This window comes from Somniosus microcephalus, chromosome 4 (genome assembly GCF_052327205.1).
Source record: "Somniosus microcephalus isolate GS21.2 chromosome 4, FLI_Smic_1.0, whole genome shotgun sequence".
Classification (NCBI taxonomy): Eukaryota; Metazoa; Chordata; class Chondrichthyes; order Squaliformes; family Somniosidae; genus Somniosus; species Somniosus microcephalus.
In genome coordinates, this window is record NC_140990.1 from 313,898,281 (window position 1) to 313,916,396 (window position 18,116).

At 49.0% G+C, this 18,116-nt stretch overlaps 1 pseudogene across 1 annotated transcript in view; it reads left to right on the top strand.

The window, feature by feature from the left end:
- The first annotated feature begins 290 nt into the window (after positions 1–290).
- LOC147120612 (carboxy-terminal domain RNA polymerase II polypeptide A small phosphatase 1-like) overlaps positions 291–18,116 on the top strand; it is a 43,772-nt pseudogene continuing 25,946 nt past the window's right edge. The window contains exon 1 of the transcript XR_015078213.1: positions 291–693. The product of XR_015078213.1 is annotated as a carboxy-terminal domain RNA polymerase II polypeptide A small phosphatase 1-like (transcript). The remainder of the gene's footprint in view (positions 694–18,116) is intronic.

The following is an 18,116-nucleotide window of genomic DNA, read 5'->3' on the forward strand; positions in this document are numbered from 1 at the left end:
CATTGCAAGTCAGTAAAGAATTTCGTAATTTCGAACAGGCGGCGATCGCGCTTTGGAGACGGTCCCTAACCCTGGGGCTCCACCGCCACTGTTTCCAGGCTCCCCCCGACTAACACACACACAGCCACACCAACTCCCATCAAAACAATCTTGGGGAGAGAGAGTGTGTGTTTTTTAGGCTTTGGAAACTTTTGAAAACCGGAATCTGGGATCGAGAAGCTCAACTGCGTTAGGGAGGAGGAGGAGGAGGAGAGGCTGGGCTGGGGCGGGAGCAGAGGAGGGGTGGGGAAGGGAAGGGGAGAACGCCGCCGCCTTCGGAGCAGTCACAAGCCGAGCCTTGCGCTTCGAATCGCGGCCGCTTGCAGCCTCTCCGAAGGAAAGGCAGGTCTGCGCCGGGGCCGCCTTGAAACCGACATCGACGATCCATGTTAGTTTCGTGAAACTGACGAGGAGGAGGAGGTTTCCATGTTGTGAACCAGCTACTGAAGCGCGCTTTCTCTCTCTTTTTCCCCCCTCCCCTCCCTTTTTTTTAATATATATATAAATATTTTTTTTTCCTGGGGAGGGAAGGGGGGGGGGGAGAAAAAAAAGCCAATTTGTTGAAAGAATAAAAGAAGATTTAGCTCATGGACAACCCGTCCATAATCACCCAAGTCAGCAAAGAGGAGGCGCACAGCCCGCTACAGGAGAAAGGTAACAATTCGGCTACATTGTAACTAACGCGGCAACATTGTATCCCCGGCCCCAGTGTTGTGGCTTAAACGCCGTAACTTTGTATCAACTTAACCGCAACATTGTTGCGATTCCTGCCCTCCTCGCCTTTTTCCTGCCAGCTTGCGATCTGTCCGCTGCCTTTAACCCTGTTTTTGTGTGTGTGTGTGTTCCCCCCCCCCCGTTTATCTTTTTAACTCCCGTTTGAATTTTAATTGTTTTTGTGCTTTCATGTGGTTTTTTTTTAATAAACGGTTCTGCTTCGGGTTAGATCAAAGAGAGGCAAAAAAAACACAACCTTTTATTCCATTAATAAATCGTCTCTTCTCTGGGTCGTTTGACCTCCCTCCTCCCTCGTTCCCCTAGAGAAGCGAGAGAGACAGAAAAACATCAGCCCCCACCCCCCCCAATCATACACACACAACAAACAAGTTCTTGCTTCGGAGGGGACTGGAGCTAAACTCTGGGCGGGAGCTTTGTTTGTGACAACAGGATCGTTTATTTTCAAATGTCAACATTTTGAAACAATCTCTCTTTTCCCCCCCCCCCCCCGGCGGTTTTGCAGCAGTTGCTAATCGGATGGGATGTGTTTTTTGAGTGTGAAGGGAGCGGATGCCATGTTTTTGTGGAACTTCAGCGGTGGGTGTGTCTGTGTTTTTAAGTCTTGTTGTGCTGGGAGAGAGAGAGGAGGCGCTGTACAGTTTGTGGTTCCGAGTGTTCGACTACCCCGCCTCCCCCCTCCGCAACATGCACTCTCCAAAATATCCTTGTGTGGCTGGCTTTTTCACAACTGGGAATCCCCTAAGATCTATGTGTATGTTTAATTTACCAGCTCCCTCACCACTGAAGTGTTTTGTTCAACGCTATTTTTCTGTTCATAGAATCGTGGGACCAGAGAAATTTAGGGCACAGAAGGCGGCCATTCGGCCCATCGTGTCTGTGCCAAGAGTTATCTGGCCTAATCCCACTTTCCAGCTCTTGGTCTGTAGCTCTGCAGGTTACGGAACTTCAGGTGCCTATCCAAGTACTTTTTAAATGTGGTGAGAGTTTCTGCCTCTACCACCCTTTCAGGCAGCGAGTTCCAGACCCCCACCACCCTCTGGGTGAACAAAGTTCTCCTCAACTCCCCTCTAATCCTTCTCCCAATTACTTTAAATCTGTGCCCCCCTGGTTATTGACCTCTCTGCTCAGGGAAATAGGTCCTTCCTCTCCACTCTATCTAGGCCCCTCATCATTTTATACACCTCAATCAAATCTCCCCTCAGCCTCCTCTGTTCCAGAGAAAACAACCCCAGCTGATCTAATCTTTCCTCCTAGTTAAAATTCCCCAGCCCAGGCAACATCCTCGTAAATCTCCTCTGTTACCCTCTCTAGACACAGTCTTTGGGAAGCTGGAACGGGGGGGGAGGGGGCAGGAGTCTGTCGATTATATGCGGGGGGTGGGGCTGTGTTGTCAGTTTTGCCTCTTGCCCAGGCCACAGGCCGAGCTCAGGTGGCATTCTACCACCACACGCTGGCTGCCAGCAGATAATTGAGCAGAGATCCAATCTTGGAACTTCCTGGTCTCTATGGTATCTGACTTGACAATGCGTTTAGTCACTGAACTATCGCAGGTGTGTTCTTCCACATCCATCCGAGGGGGTAAATGGGGCCTCATTACCTGTCTATCTGATCTGATTGTCTCTCTTATTTGTAAACCTTGGTGTGTGCAACATTGCTTTTAACCACTCCGTTACATTTCCTTTTTTATATAACTGTGCCTGGTTCCGGAGATTAATGGTGAAATCCTTCATGACTTGATCCTGTCATAACCTCCCTTCCTTTCGCCCCCCCCCCCCCCATTGCCGCCTGTGCCTTTGGCCGCCCCCCCCCCCCCCATTGCCGCCTGTGCCTTCGGCCGCCTTACCGGGTATCAGCTGTGGCTCAGTGGGCAGGACACTCTCCTCCGAGTCAGAAGGTTCGTGGGTTCATGTCCCACTCCAGAGACTTGAGCCCATAATCCAGGCTGACAACCCTAGTGCAGTGCTGAGGGAGTGCTGCACTGTCGGAGGGGCTGTCTTTCGGATGAGACATTAAACCGAGTGCGCTCTCAGGTGGATATTAAAGATTCCATGGCACTATTTTGAAGAAGAGCAGGGGGAGAAAGAACGAGGAGAGGCAATATAAACGAAAGGGTCCTATTCTAAAGGGGGTGCGTGGGTACGGTAGCACAGTGGTGATGTCACTGGGCTAGTAATCCAGAGACAGGAGTTCAAAACCCACCACAGGCAGAATTAAAAAGCCAGTGTCAGTAATGGTAACCATGAAACTCCCAGATTGTCGTAAAAACCCATCTGGTTCACTAATGTCCTTTTAGGGAAGGAAATCTGCTGTCCTTACCCGGTCTGGCCGATGTGACTCCAGACCCACAGCAATGTGGTTGACTCGAGGGGCCAAATGGCCTACTCCTGCTCCTATCTTCTATATTTCTTTGTTAACTGTCCTCTGAGGTTCAAGAAGGCAGCTCAAGGGCACTTGGGGATGGGCAATAAATGCCGGCCTTGCCAGCGACGCCCACATCCCATGAACGAATAAAAAAAAACAGAGAGACCTGGGGGTATATGTGCTCAAATCATTGAAGGTGGTAGGGCAGGTTGAGAAAGTGTTTAAAAAAGCATACGGGATTCTGGGCTTCATAAATAGAGGCATAGAGTACAAAAGCGTGGAAGTTATGATGAACCTTTATAAAACACTGGTTTGGCCACAACTGGAGTATTGTGTCCAATTCTGGGCACCGCACTTTCGGAAGGATGTGAAGGCCTTAGAGAGGGTGCAGAAAAGATTTACAAGAATGGTTCCAGGGATGAGGGACTTCAGTTACGTGGATAGACTGGAGAAGCTGGGGTTGTTCTCCTTGGAGCAGAGAAGGTTGAGAGGAGATTTGATAGAGGTGTTCGAAATCATGAGGGGTCCGGACAGTGTAGATAGAGAGAAACCGTTCCCATTGGCGGAAGGGTCGAGAACCAGAGGACACAGATTTAAGGAATCAAAGGCGACATGAGGAAAACTTTTTTATGCAGCGAGTTGTTGTGATCTGGCTGAAAGTGTGGTGGAGGCAGACTCAATCATGGCTTTCAAAAGGGAATTGGATAAATACCTGAAGGAAAAAAAATGTGCTGGGCTACGGAGAAAAGGCGGGGGAGTGGGACTAGCTGAGGTGCTCTTGCAGAGAGCCAGCACGGGCTCGACGGGCCGAATGGCTGCCTTCTGTGCTGTAACCATTCGATGATTCATTCTATGATTCTGAGTTCTCCCCGGTGTCCTGGGGCCAATATTTATGCCTCAATCAACATCACTAAAACAGATGATCTGGTCATTATCACATTGCTGTTTGTGGGAGCTTGCTGTGCGCAAATTGGCTGCCGCGTTTCCTACATTACAACAGTGACTACATTTCAAAAAGTACTTTGTTGCTTGTGAAGTGCTTTGGGACGTCCTGAGGTTGCGAAAGGCGCTGGAGAAATGCAAGTTCTTTCTTTACCTTGGCCCACTCTGGAATTCCCTCCCTAAGCCCCTCTTCCTCTTCCTCCTCCTACTTAAAACCTACCTCTTTGATCAAGCTCTTGGTCGCTCCCTCCGAATATCTCCCCCTTTTGGCTTGGCATCCATTTGTTTCTGCACACGACCTATGAAATGCCTTGGGGACATTTTTCCTACGTTAAAGGCGCTATATAAATGCAAGGCTCCCGCACTGACCCCGTGGTTGAAGGTGCAGAAAGTCCCGTGTTTGATTCCTGGTCTCTGTTGAATTTGCTGATCTCGGGCCTACCAATGGTTTGGGAGCGAGTGTTGCCATTGGTGTCTCTGGTCTGGGGGAAGGGGTGGGCGGGGAAGAGAAAGTCAGCTAAGATTCCTGCTGCTGATCACTATCCAACGCTGCCCCCCCCCCCCCCCCCCCCGGTAAATACACCTGGGTAGATGATGAGTGAAGGCTCGATTGGGCTGAGTTGTGCTGCTCCCCATGGTTGACTGTCCTGTTGAGATTGCTCATCGAGTGGTGACCTGGGACCTGTGGAGTTGAGAAAAGGAGAGAATTTTTTATTCTCAATATTCATTCTCGGGATGTGAGCGTCGCTGGCAAGGCCGGCTTTTACTGCCCATTCCCGGTTGCCCCTGAAGGTGGTGGTGAGTTGCTGCCTTGAATCGCTGCAGTCCGTGTGGTGAAGGGACTCCCATGGTGCTAGTTAGTGAAGTGCTAGTTAGCGATGTGATAATCGCTGAGCGGCCACTTCAGAGGGCAGTTAAGAGTGAACCACGTTGGTCTGGGACTGGAGTCACATATCGGCCAAGGACGGCAGGTTTCCTTCCCTGACGGGACATTAGTGAACCCGTTGGGATTTTATGACAATCCGACAGCTTCACGGTCACTTACTGATGCCGACTTTCTATTTAATGATTTTTAAATTGATTTCCAATTCTCAAATTGCCCCGGTGGGATTCGAACCCACAATCTCTGGATTATTACAATGGCCCAGAAATTCGGGTCGGGGGCTTCCCGCGGGTGCAAGCCCCCGATCTGCACTTACCTAGCGCGCCGGCCGTTGAGCTGTGGGCCCCTGTGGAATTCCGATCCGGGGCCTGCTCCAGCTGCCAACGCGCAGTGCTTGCGTATCCCAGGGGCGCAGTTAGTTCGATGCGTCCCCTGGGATCACGTGGGCCATGGGGAGCCAATCAGAGCAGGGAATGCTCCATTCATAAGTCTGACAGGAAGAGCTGTCAAAACTTATAAATACAATGGCCCCAAAATAGCACTAAATCTTCAAATTTTTTTTTTTTAATCATATTTTTAAAAATAAACTATAAATTACATGAAATAACTATTTTAAACAAATTTAAATTTTTGAAAAAAATAATTTTATTTTCTAACAGAGCTAAAAATAAACTTACCTTGCTTTAAAGTATTTAAAAATAATAAACCTGTGGAAAAAATGTTTTAATTTTAATTAATTCACCACTTACCTTGTGAAAAGCAGGCCTGACGCCTGCTTTTTACATTTCTAACTTCTGCAGGCTTACCCTCGCGGGAAAACCTGTTTTAAAAAAAAAACCTAAGTTCGATGCGCACGCGCAGCCTCTCCCACGCACGTGTTTGACCTCTGAACCTCTTCGTTCAGAGGAACGGAAGTGCCGGTTTCCCGCGCGTGCGCAGTGCATGCAGGAAACCGGCACTTCAATTGGGCCTACGGGTGAGTACCCCGTGCGTACTCACCCGTGGAGACACGAATTTCTGGGCCAAAGTTACTGTGGAAAATTGGGCTGAATGGCTGCCTTATTGGCGAACCGCCCATCATTTCCTCTTTGCCCCAACCGATGTGATGATGCCATTGTGTCTTGGTTTACGATAACGGGAAGGGTATAGACACCAGCCCTTTAGGGCAATCCGTGTGGTGAAGGTGTTCCCACAGTGCTGTTAGGGAGGGAGTTCCAGGATTTTGACCCAGCGACGAATATATATGCCCAAGTCGGGATGGCGTGTGTGTGCGTGAATCGGATGGGAGCTTGGGAGGTGATGGCGTTCCCACACGCCTGCTGCCCTTGTCCTTCTAGGCAGTGGTGGTAGCGGGTTTAGGAGGTGCTGCCGGCAGCAGATGGGGGTGGGAGGAGGCTCGTGTGGAGCATAAGCACCGGCACGGACCAGTTGGGCCGAATGGCCTGTTTCTGAGAGGTTAATTCTAGGTAATAATGATGACAATGCAATTGGGCGACACGGATGCCGGAAGTCCCTAATCCATGTCCAGTACCGCATTAGGACAGTCAGCATTCACAATGTGCTGCACACAGGAGAGCACACTGGCACATTGTGTATTGCGTACAGATTAATGATCCTATCCTGATAGCATGCAGGGTCAAACACACGGGCCTGGATAGACAGTTGGTGCGTCAGTACTGGAAGGAGTGCAGTGCTGTCACAGGACTTCTATATTGGCACCAACAAACTAAACGGAAATATTGTAAGCTAATAGACCTTAATACTGTGCTGTACTCTTAACTCCCAGTGACAGACCTGGACCCCAATGTTATACAGTGACAGACCTGTACCCACTAGTACTGTACCCCAGTGTTATACAGTGACAGACCTGTACCCACCAGTACTGTACCCCAGTGTTATACAGTAACAGTCCTGTACCCACCAGTACTGTACCCCAGTGTTATACAGTGACAGACCGGTGCCCACCAGTACTGTACCCCAGTGTTATACAGTGACAGTCCTGTACCCACCAGTACTGTACCCCAGTGTTATACAGTGACAGACCTGTGCCCACCAGTACTGTACCCCAGTGTTATACAGTGACAGACCGGTGCCCACCAGTACTGTACCCCAGTGTTATACAGTGACAGACCTGTGCCCACCAGTACTGTACCCCAGTGTTATACAGTGACAGACCTGTGCCCACCAGTACTGTACCCCAGTGTTATACAGCGAGAGACCTGTACCCACCAGTACTGTACCCCAGTGTTACACAGTGACAGACCTGTACCCACCAGTACTGTACCCCAGTGTTGTACAGTGACAGACCTGTACCCACCAGTACTGTACCCCAGTGTTATACAGTGACAGACCTGTATCCGCCAGTACAGTACCCGTATTATACAGTGACACCTGTAACCACCAGTACTGTACCTCAGTGTTATACACTGACAGACCTGTACCCCCAGTACTGTGCCCCAGTGTTCTACAGCGATAGACCTGTACCCCAGTGTTATACAGCGAGAGATCTGTACCCACCAGTACGGTACCCCAGTGTTTTACAGTGACAGACCTGTACCCACCAGTACTGTACCCCAGTGTTATACAGTGACAGACCTGTACCCACCAGTACTGTACCCCAGTGATAGACCTGTACCCATTAGTACTGGACCCCAGTGCTATACAGTGATAGACCTGCACCCACCAGCACTGTACCCCAGTGTTATGCAGTGACAGACCGGTACCCCCAGTACTGTACCCCAATGTTATACAGTGACAGACCTGTACCCATCAATACTGTACCCCAGTGCTATACAGTGATAGACCTGTACCCACCAGTACTGGAACCCAGTGTTATCCACTGACAGACCTGCACCCACCAGTACTGTACGCCAGTGTTGCACAGTGACAGACCTGCACCCACCAGTACTGTACCCCAGTGTTGTACAGTGACGGACCTGTATGCACCTATACATTATTCTAGCGGTTTATGCTTCCATGTGCTTCCTCCAGACCCAAGTTTGGGCTGCCATGATTGTTGCAATTTGTAAATTTCCCAAGTGTGCAATGCAGTGAGGAATGGGCATTTGGCAACTGGTGCCATGAACAGGGAGGGTTCCAAATGACTGACGTCCCACTGTCCTCACTCCACACTGATCAATGTAGCATTGTGTGTGTCGTGTGTAAGCATCACAGGCAAGAGTAGCGAGTGTCGGACTTCATGCAGAGGTTGAACTGATCCTGACGGCCATTGACCAGGATCATTTGGTGGCACTCCATGGAGTTGAGAGTGTTGGGTCTGTTACTGGTCCATAGGGGCTCGTTTCCACAGAAACGTGTGTCCATTTGTGTCTGTTTTTCTACCTTTTTAATTAACGTACGGTACAAAAGGCAAACAGTGCTCCTATCTGATGGCGTATGTGAGTGTCTCCTTTTCTCTGCCCTGTCTCCGTACAACTTGCTCTGTGCTGATGAAATGATAGTGAGTTGGTCACTGAAACTGTGGTGGATGAGTGGCTGCATTAACGGGGATGTTCACTCTCTGGCTAAGATTTTAATTCAAGCCCACCAATTTAAAAATATCTTTTTCCATTTCTCTGGGAGTGTTTGATGGGACAGTGTAGAGGGAGCTTTACTCTGTATCTAACCCGTGCAGTACCTGCCCTGGGAGTGTTTGATGGGACAGTGCAGAGGGAGCTTTACTCTGTATCTAACTTGTGCTGTACCTGCCCTGGGAGTGTTTGAGGGAGCTTTACTCTGAGAGAAAATGGGGAATTATAGACCGGTAAGCCTGACATCGGTAGTGGGGAAAATGCTAGAGTCCATTATAAAAATGTAATAGCAGAGCACTTGGAAAACAGTGATAGGATCGGACAAAGTCAACATGGATTTACAAAAGGTAAATCGTGGTTGACTAATCTATTGGAGGTTTTTGAGGATGTAACTGGTAGAATAGATAAGGGAGAACCAGTGGATGTGGTGTATTTGGACTTTCAGAAGGCTTTCGATAAGGTCCCGCATAAGAGATTAGCATGTAAAGTTAAAGCACATGGGATTGGGGGCAAGGTACTGACTTGGATAGAGAACTGGTTGGCAGACAGGAAGCAAAGAGTTGGAATAAACGGGTCTTTTTCTGAGTGGCAGGCAGTGACTAGTGGGGTACTGCAGGGATCGGTCCTAGGACCCCAGCTGTTCACAATATATATTAATGATCTAGACGAGGGAACTAGATGTAATATCTCCAAGTTTGCAGATGACACAAAGCTGGGTGGGCATGTGTGCTGTGAGGAGGATGCCGAGAAACTCCAGTATGATTTGGACAGGTTGGGTGATTAGGCAGATGCATGGCAGATGCAGTATAATGTGGATAAATGCGAGGTTATCCACTTCGGTGGCAAAAACAGGAAGGCAGATTATTATCTGAACGGCAATAGATTGGGAGAAGGGGAAGTGCAATGTGACCTGGGTGTCCTTGTGCACCAGTCGCTGAAGGTAAGCATGCAGGTGCAGCAGACGGTTAAGAAGGCAAATGGTATGTTGGCCTTCATAGCGAGAGGATTCGAGTACAGGAGCAAGGATATCTTGCTGCAGTTGTACAGGGCCTTGGTGAGACCACACCTTGAGTATTGTGTGCAGTTTTGGTCGCCTTATCTGAGGAAGGATGTTCTTGCCATGGAAGGAGTGCAGCGAAGATTCACTAGACTGATACCTGGGATGGCAGGAATGACGTATGAAGAGAGATTGGATCGATTGGACTTATACTTGCTGGAGTTTAGAAGAATGAGAGGGGATCTCATTGAAACTTATAAAATTCTAACAGGACTAGACAGACTAGATGCAGGAAGGATGTTCCTGATGGCGGGGGAGTCCAGAACCAGGGGTCATAGTCTAAGGATAAGGGGTAAGCCATTTAGGACTGAGATGAGGAGGAATTTCTTCACCCAGAGAGTGGTGAACCTGTGGAATTCTCTACCACAGGAGGCAGTTGAGGCCAAGTCATTAAATATATTCAAGAAGGAGTTAGATATATTTCTTAAGGCTAAAGGGATCAAGGGATATGGGGAGAAGGCAGGGACAGGGTACTGAATTTGGATGATCAGCCATGATCTCATTGAATGGCGGAGCAGGCTCGAGGGGCTGAATGGCCTACTCCTGCTCTTATCTTCTATGTATCTAACCCGTGCTGTACCTGCCCGGGGAGTGTTTGATGGGACAGTGTAGAGGGAGCTTTACTCTGTATCTAACCCGTGTTGTACCTGGCCTGGGAGTGTTTGATGGGACAGTGTAGAGGGAACTTTACTCTGTATCTAACCCGTGCTGTACCTGTCCTGGGAGTGTTTGATCGGACAGTGTAGAAAGAACTTTTGAAAGTTACTATTGAATCTGCTTCCACCACCTTTTCAGGCAGTTCGTACCAAATTGTGACAACACACTGCGTTAAAAAAAAATTCTCCTCATCTCCGCCCACCACACCCCCAACCACCCCAGTTCCCCAGTTCCTTTGTGTTTGATGCTACAATGTAATTGGCAGTTGTCCACTTCATATCTGCACACTTCCAGATACGGAGGCCAATTGTAACAACAGCAACTTGTATTTCCCAAAGCGTCCCAAGGCGCTTTCGACACAAATAGACACTGAGCCAAAGGAGGAGACATTAGGAGCGGAGGTGCCGTCTTTCGGATGAGACATTAAACCGAGGCCCCATCTGCCCTCTCTCAGGTGGATGTAAAAGATTCCACGGCACTATTTCAAAGAAGAGCAGGGGGAGTTCTCCCCGGTGTCCTGGCCAATATTTACCCCTCAATCAACATCACTAAAACAGATGATCTGATCATTACTTTATTGTGAAAAGGTGCTCTGGAAATGCAAGTTCTTCCTCCTTATTTCCTCCCCTCCCCCTCGCCCATTTACTTTCCTCCTCTCCCAAAGACACCTCGTCTCTTGCTCCTGCGGGAGCGAGCAGCAATCCCACCCGTTTCCTCACCCCCCACCACTCCACGGTCGACATTCCTCGCTAGCAAGCTCTAAGCATGTATGCCGAGGCTGTTTGATCACGGGGGGGGTGGGGGGGGGGGTGCCCGGCGCACCGCACGCCCAACCCTGTCCACAGCAGTTGTCCTCATTGCAGGGACTGTGATTGGGAGTGGCGGGGGGAGCCCGACTGATTATTCCACCCCAGCCAGCAACGCAACTGCTGGCCCAGCCTGAGGTTCAGTGAACTTTGCACAGATCCCAATGCGAACCTTGGACCTTCTGGCTTATACAGGCTGGTATCACACTGGGTGGGACCTTTATCTGATGGGTCATTGTGGCCGGTTTGGTATAAATTAAAAGGTACAATTTTAAAGGGAACAGAGAGCTGGAGGTGTATGTACACAAATCTTTGAATGTGTAGGACAAGATGAGAAGCCTGTTTGTTTAAGAAGCATATTGGGTTCCTGGGCTTTATAAATAGGAGTATAAATTATAAAATTAAGGAAGTTAATATCACGGCCACGTGATATGCTCCTCCTGCGATATGTGGGAACTCAGGGACACTTCCTGTGTCCCTGACAACTGCATGTGCAGGAAGTGCATCCAGCTGCAGCTACTGACAGACTGCATTGTGGCACTGGAGCTGCGATTGGATGCATACTGGAGCGTTCGCGATGCTGAGGGCATCGTGAATAGCACGTTTACGGAGTTGGACACACCGCAGGTAGAGGTTGGACAGGAAGAAAGGGAATGGGTGACCAACAGGCAGAGTACTAGGTGCAGGCAGGTAGTGCAGGAGTCCCCTGTGGCCATCCCCCCCTCTCCAACAGATACACCACTTTGAGTACTGTTGGGGGGGATGGCTTATCAGAGGAAGGCAGCAGCAGCCAACTTCCTGGCACCAGGGGTGGCTCTGCTGCACAGAATGGGAGGAAAAAGAGGGGTAGAGCTATAGTAATAGGGGGTTCTATTGTAAGGGGAATAGATAGGCGTTTCTGCGGCCGCAAACGAGACTCCAGGATGGTGTGTTGCCTCCCTGGTGCAAGGGTCAAGAATGTCTCCGAGCGGCTGCAGAACATCCTGGAAGGGGAGGGTGAACAGCCAGTTGTCGTGGTGCATATAGGCACCAATGATATAGGTAAAAAGTGGGATGAGGTCCTAAAAGCAGAATATAGGGAGTTAGGAGGTAAATTAAAAAACAGGACCTCAAAGGTAGTAATCTCAGGATTGCTACCAGTGCCACGTGCTAGTCAGAGTAGAAATAGAAGGATACTTCAGATGAATACGTGGCTAGAGGAATGGTGCCAGGGGGAGGGATTCAAGTTCCTGGGACATTGGAACCGGTTCTGGGGGAGGTGGGACCAGTACAAAACAGACGGTTTGCACCTGGGCAGGGCTGGAACCGATGTCCTAGGGGGAGTGTTTGCTAGTGCTGTGGGGGAGGGTTTAAACTAAAATGGCAGGGGGTTGGGAACCTGAGCAGGGAGACAGAGGAAAGGGAAACAAGGATAAAAGCAAAAGATAGGAAGGAGAAAAACAAAAGTGGCAGTCAGAGAAATCAACGGTTTAAATCAAACGTGGCCACAGTAAATAATAATTCTAAGAGCGTTAAAAAAACAAGCCTGAAGGCTTTGTGTCTTAATGCGAGGAGCATTTGTAATAAGGTGGATGAATTGGCTGCGCAAATAGAGGTAAACGAATATGATTTGGTTGGGATTACGGAAACGTGGCTCAAGGATGGCCAAGACTGGGAACTCAACATCCAGGGGTATTAGATATTCAGGAAAGATAGGCAAAAAGGAAAGGGAGGTGGGGTAGCATTACTGGTTAAAGAAGGGATTAACACAATTGCAATGAAGGATATTAGCTCTGATGATGTGGAATCTGTATGGGTAGAATTGAGAAACACTAAGGGGAAAAAAACATTAGTGGGAGTGGTATATAGACCTCCAAACAGTAAGGCGGAGGTTGGGGATGGCATTAAAAGGGAAATTAAAGAAGCGTGCAATAAGGGCACAGCAGTCATCATGGGTGACTTTAATCTACATATAGATTGGGCCAACCAAATTAGTAACAATACTGTGGAGGAGGAATTCCTGGACCAATACGTCGAGGAACCAACCAGAGATCAGGCCATCTTAGACTGGGTATTATGTAACGAGAAAGGATTAATTAGCAATCTTGTTGTACGAGGCCCCTTTGGTCGGAGCGATCATAATATGATCGAATTCTTCATTAAGATGGGGAATGAAGTAGTTGACTCAGAGACTAGGGTCCTGAATTTAAATAAAGGAAACTACGATGGTCTGAGGAGCGAGTTGGGTAGGATTGATTGGGGAATGGCACTCAAAGGGTTGACGGTGGATAGGCAATGGCAAACATTCAAAGACCGCATGGATGAACTACAGAATTTGTTTATCCCAGTTTGGCATAAAAATAAAACAAAAAGGGTGACTCAACTGTGGCTAAAGGGAAATTAGGGATAGCATAAGATCCAAGGAGAGGACATATAAATTGGCCAGAAAAAGCAATAATCCTGAGGATTGGGAGCAGTTTAGGGTTCAACAAAGGAGGACAAAGGGATTAATTAAGAAAGGGAAAATAGAATATGAGAGTAAGCTAGCAGGGAACATAAAAACTAACTGTAAAAGCTTTTATAGATATGTGAAGAGAAAAAGATTGGTGAAGTCAAGCGTAGGTCCCTTGCAGTCAGAATCAGGGGAATTTATAATGGGGAACAAAGAAATGGCAGACCAACTAAATACATATTTTGGTTCTGTCTTCACAAAGGAGGACACAAATAACCTCCCAGAGATGCCGGGGAACATAGGGTCTGATGAAAGGGTGGAACTGAAAGAAATCAGTATTTGTAGGGAAATGGTGTTAGGAAAATTGATGGGATTGAAGGCCGATAAATCCCCAGGGCCTGATAATCTACATCCCAGGGTACTTAATGAAGTGGCCCTAGAAATAATAGATGCATTGCTGGTCATCTTCCAGAACACTAGAACAGTGCCCATGGATTGGAAGGTAGCTAATGTTATCCCACTATTCAAAAAAGGTGGTAGAGAAAAAGCGGGGAATTATAGACCGGTAAGCCTGACATCGGTAGTGGGGAAAATGCTAGAGTCCATTATAAAAGATGTAATAGCAGAGCACTTGGAAAGCAGTGACAGGATCGGACAAAGTCAACATGGATTTACAAAAGGTAAATCATGCTTGACTAATCTACTGGAATTTTTTGAGGATGTAACTGGTAAAATAGATAAGGGAGAACCAGTGGATGTGGTGTATTTGGACTTCCAGAAGGCTTTCGATAAGGTCCCGCATAAGAGATTAGCGTGCAAAATTAAGGCACATGGGATTGGGGGCAAGGTATTGACTTGGATAGAGAACTGGTTGGCGGACAGAAAGCAAAGAGTTGGAATAAACGGGTCGTTTTCCGAGTGGCAGGCAGTGACTAGTGGGGTACCGCAAGGATCGGTCCTAGGACCCCAGCTGTTCACAATATATATTAATGATCTGGACGAGGGAATTGGTTGTAATATCTCCAAATTTGCAGACGACACAAAGCTGGGTGGGAGGGTATGCTGTGAGGAGGATGTCGTGAAACTCCAGTACAATTTGGACAGGTTGGGTGATTGGGCAGAAACATGGCAAATGCACTATAATGTGGATAAATGTGAGGTTATCCACTTCGGTGGCAAAAACAGGAAGGCAGATTATTATTTGAATGGCAATAGATTGGGAGAAGGGGAAGTGCAGAGACACCTGGGTGTTCTTGTGCACCAGTCGCTGAAGGTAAGCATGCAGGTGCAGCAGGCGGTTAAGAAGGCAAATAGTATGTTGGCCTTCGTAGCAAGAGGGTTCGAGTACAGGAACAAGGATGTCTTGCTACAGTTGTACAGGGCCTTGGTGAGACCGCACCTTGAGTACTGTGTGCAGTTTTGGTCGCCTTATCTGAGGAAGGACGTTCTTGCCATGGAAGGAGTGCAGCGAAGATTCACCAGGCTGATACCTGGGATGGCAGGAATGACGTATGAGGAGAGATTGTGTCGATTGGGCTTATACTCACTGAAGTTTAGAAGATTGAGAGGGGATCTCATCAAAACCTATAAAATTCTGTCAGGCCTGGACAGACTAGATGTAGGAAGGATGTTTCTGATGGCCGGGGAGTCCAGAACCAGGGGTCATAGTCTAAGGATAAGGGGTAAGCCATTTAGGACTGAGATGAGGAGGAATTTCTTCACCCAGAGAGTGGCGAACCTGTGGAATTCTCTGCCACAGAGGGCGGTGGAGGCCAGTTCATTAAATATATTCAAGAAGGAGTTGGATATATTTCTTAAGGCTGAAGGGATATGGGGAGAAGGCAGGGACAGGGTACTGAATTTGGATGATCAGCCATGATCTCATTGAATGGCGGAGCAGGCTCGAAGGGCCGAATGGCCTACTCCTGCTCCTATCTTCTATGTTTCTATGTTATGTTAAATCACTGGTTAGGCCTCACCTCGCCACTCCCAGGCCTCCCCACAGTGTTGTGTTCAATCCTGGGCCCCAGACTTTCGGAAGGGTGTCAAGGCCTTGGAGAGGGCGCAGAGGAGATTTACCAGAATGGTCCCAGGGATGAGGAACTTCAGTCAGAGAGAGAGGCTGGAGAAGCTGGGGTTGTTCACCTCAGAGCAGCGATGGTTGGTTAAGGGGAGATTTAATAGAGGTGTTCAAAATCATGAAGAGCTTTGATAGAGTAAATAAGGAGAAACTGTTTCCAGTGGCAGGAGGGTCGGTAACCAGAGGACACAGATTGAAGGCAATCGGCAGAAGAGCCAGAGGGAGATGAGAATTTTTTTTTTAACACAGCCAGTTGTTGTGATCTGGAACGCGCTGCCTGAAAGGGCGGTGGAAGCAGATTCAATAGTAACTTTCAAAAGGGAATTGGATAAATACTTGAAAAGGAAAAATGTGCAGGGCTCTGGGGAAAGAGCAGGGGGAGTGGGACTAATTGGAGCGCTCTTCCAAAGAGCCGGCACAGGCACGATGGGCCGAATGGCAGCCTCCTGTGCTGTATGAATTGTCTTCTCAAGCCCATCATCTGTCACTCTCTGGCTACCCGCTAATAGATGCAAGCCTTGCTTAGCATGTCTAGATTGGCTGCACTCTCTCCTTGAGTGCAAAGGCTGAGGGTTCAAACCCCATGGCAGGACTTCACACAGAGTCACACAGAAACCCCACAGTGCAGATAGAGGCCATTTCGGCCCATCGAGCCTGCACCGACACATATCCCACCCGATCCCCGTAACCCCTACATATCCCATCCTATCCCCGTAACCCCACGTATTTAATCCCCCTAACACTAAGGGTCAATTTATCATAGCCAATCAATCTAACCCGCACATCTTTGGACTGTGGGAGGAAACCGGAGCACCCGGAGGAAACCCACGCAAACACGGGGAGAATGTGCAAACTCCACACAGACAGTCACCCGAGGCCGGATTCGAACCCGGGTCCCTGGCGCTGTGAGGCAACAGTGCTAACCACTATGCCACCGTGCTGACTTAATAGACATTATCTAGACCAACACTTCATGTGATACACTGAAGGTGTGCTGCATTGTCAGAGGTGCTGTTGTTCTTAACACGAGATGTTAAATTTAGGCCCCCACATTCCCTGGATGATACAAGTCCCATGAAACGAATTGAAGACCAGCCGGGCGCTGTCCCGCTAACATTCCTCACCCAGCCAACCCTGCCAAAAGACAGGAACAAGTCATTCCACTCACTGCTGTTTATAGGATCATGCTACCCACCTTCTCCCCATATCCCTCAACCCCACCTTCTCCCCATATCCCTCAACCCCACCTTCTCCCCATATCCCTCAACCCCACCTTCTCCCCATATCCCTCAACCCCACCTTCTCCCCATATCCCTCAACCCCACCTTCTCCCCATATCCCTCAACCCCACCTTCTCCCCATATCCCTCAACCCCACCTTCTCCCCATATCCCTCAACCCCACCTTCTCCCCATATCCCTCAACCCCACCCTCTCCCCATATCCCTCAACCCCACCCTCTCCCCATATCCCTCAACCCCACCCACCCACCTTCATCCCATCCCTCAGGAGGAAAATCAAGAAGATCGATCAGAGTATTTTCTAAATGGTGAGCAGCTCGGAACTGTGGAGGAGCAGATAGATTTAGGGTCTAATGGAGAAATCACAGAGAGCAGGTGGACAGGTACTAAAAATAATTAAAAAGCATAATGGAATGTTGGCCTTTATCTCGAGGGGGGTGGAATTATGTTACAGTTTATAAGAAAGATCTGGAGTGACTGTGTTCACTTCTGGGTACCGCACCTCCAGAAGGATATATTGGGCTTGGAGGGGTTGCAGGGTAGGGAGGGGTTGCAGGGTAGGGAGGTGGGTGGCGGGGGAGTGGGTGAGGGGAGATGATCTTCAGCCTGGCAGTGGCAGGCGAACGGTGCCGATCCTTCTCCCCCGAACAGGAAACCGTTGCCTCCACTGTTTCCGCGCCTGTCAACGGTTCTCGGCCTCTTCCCTCACTCAGCCTGGCCCAGGGCTTCCTGCATCCTTGCCGCTTCCTGTTGCCTCTGTAAGGAGGAGGGGGGGGGGGTTCCCTCGGGCCTCCCGCCCTGGCACAGCAACGTGCAAACCACTGGGGCCGAGCTCTCACTACACACCTGCACTTGGAAACCTCCTGCCGTGGCCTGTGCCCAGGTAGCTGATCTCATGAGTGGCAACGAGAGGCATTGAACACGGCTTCAGTACCCCCGATTCCTCGCTGGAGTGGGCAACAGCAACTCGTATATCACCTTTTAAAGTAGTGAAGCGTCCCCGAGGCGCCTCACGGGAGCGTAAATCAAACAGCATTTTGACACCGAGCCACAGAAGGAGATATTTGGACAGGTGACCAAAAGCTTGGGTTTTAAAGGAGGAGAGAGAGGCGGAGAGGTTTAGGGAGGGAATTCTAGAGTTTAGGGCCTTGGCAGCTGAAGGCACGACCGCCAATGGTGGAGCGATTAAAATTGGTCTGGAAGCCAGAATGGGAGGAGCGCAGAGATCTCGGAGGGTTGTGGGGCTGGAGGAGGTTACAGAGATAGGGAGGGGGGGCGAGGCCATTTAGGGATTTGAAAACAAGGATGAGAATTTTTAAATTGAGGCGTTGCTGGAACGGGAGCCAATGTTGGTCA